This window comes from Anas acuta, chromosome Z (assembly GCF_963932015.1).
Source record: "Anas acuta chromosome Z, bAnaAcu1.1, whole genome shotgun sequence".
Taxonomy (NCBI): domain Eukaryota; kingdom Metazoa; phylum Chordata; class Aves; order Anseriformes; family Anatidae; genus Anas; species Anas acuta.
This window is the reverse complement of record NC_089017.1, coordinates 43,768,694-43,771,371: the sequence shown is the minus strand read 5'-3', so window position 1 is coordinate 43,771,371 and position 2,678 is coordinate 43,768,694. Positions and strand designations below refer to the sequence as shown.

The following is a 2,678-nucleotide window of genomic DNA, read 5'->3' as shown; positions in this document are numbered from 1 at the left end:
AACTGCAATTTAAACAGGAAGCAGTTGCTTTCATTCTGTTTGTGTTACTATAGCAGCAGACTCCACTTTGCAGTACATAACTATTCTACAAAGGACCCACTTGTTTTTGACAGCTTTTCACTGTGCCTTTAGAAGTATATAAATTGATAGCTCTCTAGTGTATAACCTCTTTGTGCTGTCCTGGCTTCAGCTTCACTCATTCACAGGTCTACACTATTAAAATGCATTGGGTTCCATACATGAGTATATAGTCATGAATTTTTACTAGATTTCCTGTATAAGCTAGAATTCCTTCCCCTTCTCCTAAAGGATTCAAATCCTTAGCATGTGTTTCCAAGTGTGTGTCACTGAATCTTCTTACCACTGATTTAAGGGAGGTGGAATGTCAGTATTTTAGTTGTCCTTTTGCCAACAAAGTCCTTGTAATCTCTGGGTGGTCAGCTCTGTGCCAGATTTCTCACCTGTGATGGAAACCCCAATCTGATCCAGAGAAACAGAGGAATCGTAGGAAAGGGATCCTGCTGAGAACAGTTCTGCTCAAAGGTGAGGTCCTTTAAAATACTTTGTCCAAATACATAAAATTCCCAAACATACATCTAAGATTTTATTTTCTACTGTTGTTGTAAGTACCTTTTGTCCCTTTGCAAACAACAGCAACACAAAAATGAATTTTACACAGCACAGACAAACACAATATTGTTGCATTTCACTCACAGAGGAGGGCTTAAAAAAAAAAAAGTCTCTAGTACTAGAGATACACTGATACTCATCATACCATAGCCATCCTAGCATCCTAATACCACCTAGTACCACACAGAAATTTCCTTAGGTGGGTCTCGTACTGGTTGAGCAGTTTTACTGCAAGCTGTCTACTTGGCAGTCTACAATTCATGAAAGAAGGCTGCTGGGTGTTGGTCTCTTTTCACAGGTGACAGGTGATAGGACACAAGGAAATGGTTGCATGATGCATCATCAGGTTGCATCAGGGGAGATTTAGATTAAATGTCAGAAAGAATTTATTCATGGAAAGAGTGGTAAGGTATGGGAACAGGCTGCCAGGGAAATGGTAGAGTCACCATCCCAGGAGGTACTTGAGATGTGTGGATGTGGCACTGAGGGACATGGTTTAGGGGTGGACTTGGTACGGTTACGTGGTGGTTGGACTTGCCGATCTTATGGTCTTTTACAAACTAAGTGATTTTATGATTCTGCAATACTATTGAGAGCATTATCCAAATACTTCTAAAACACCGGCAGGCAGGGGTCATCAACAACCTCTTTAGGTAGCTTGTTCCAGTGCTTAACCACCCTTAAGGTAAATACATTTTTCCTGCTGTCTGTCTGAACCTCCCCTGGCACAGCTGTGTGCCATTCTTGTGCATCCTGCCATGGGTTCCCGGGGAGCAGAGGCCAGCACCTCCTTCTGCCCTTCTGTACTGGGTCTGGCTGGAATGTTAACTTTCCTGGCAGCAGCCCATACAGTGCGTTGTTCTTTGCCCGGCTAGCTCAGTCGGTAGAGCATGGGACTCTTAATCCCAGGGTCGTGGGTTCGAGCCCCACGTTGGGCGCCAAAAAGGACTGTGGTGGTTTTACCGTGCTGGGCAGCTAAACCCCACAACCGCTCTCTCACTCCCCCTCCTTTAGATGAGGAGGGGGAGAAGTAAAGCAAAGAACAACTCACGGGTTGAGATAAGGATAATTTAATTAAAGGGAAATAATTATAATAATTAAATAAAGACTACCATGAACTGAACAATTTAACTAAGGGGAAATAAAAAGGGAAAGGGGAAAAGGGAAAATAAAAAGAAGGGAGGAAAACAAACAAACAAAATAAATGAAAGCTATATGGAAGTGCAGAGGAAAGAAATTAGTCTCTACTTCCCACAAATGAGCGATGACTGACCACGTCCTTGAAGCAAGGCCTCAACGCACGCAGCCGGTGTTCGAGAGGAGGACCGACGTTTTCTCAACGAGAGCCCACCCCTCCCCTCTTCTTCCTGTTTCCACCTTTTATTGCTGAGTGTGACACCACATGGTATGGAATATCCCTTTGATTGGTTTAGGCCAGCTGCCCTGGTGATGTTTCTCTCCTCACTTTTTGCCCACCCCTTAGGAGGGTTAGAGAAAGGCCCAATGCTGTGCGAGCACTGCTCAGCAGTAGACACAACACTGGTGTGGTAACACTGCTGTTCCAGCTACAAGTACAGAGTTCAGCACTGTATGGGCTGCTGCCGGGAAAGTTAACATTCCAGCCAGACCCAGTACACCTTCCCCTCCTGAGGGAGTTGCAGAGAGCCACCAGGTCACCTCTTGGCCTCCTCCAGACTGGACAAACCTGAGTGTCATCAACCTTTCCTCATAAGACGCATTCCAGCCCTTTTACAAGCTTTGTTGACCTCCTCTGGATGATTTGAAGGACCCCAGCATCCTTTTTATATTGTGGAGCCCAGAACTGCACGTAACAGTCAAGGTGAGGCTGCACCAATGATAAATATAGCATGAGAATCACCTCCTTTGGCTGGCTGGCTCTGCTGTGTTTAATGCACCACCCTGAAAGCACAAAAGGAGAGCTCTGGGCCCTCCAGCTGAAATTAAATTCTGAAAAGCTCAGGAAACCATTTCCTGTCAATACTAGTTAGGACACAGCGATGTTTCTAGTGTCATACAGACTTCAGCAG

General features: G+C 44.8%; 1 non-coding gene across 1 annotated transcript; it reads left to right on the top strand.

Moving 5' to 3' along the window:
- The first annotated feature begins 1,495 nt into the window (after positions 1 to 1,495).
- Positions 1,496 to 1,568, top strand: TRNAK-CUU (transfer RNA lysine (anticodon CUU)). The gene has a single exon. It is a non-coding gene; the product is annotated as a tRNA-Lys (tRNA).
- Positions 1,569 to 2,678: the final 1,110 nt, after the last annotated feature.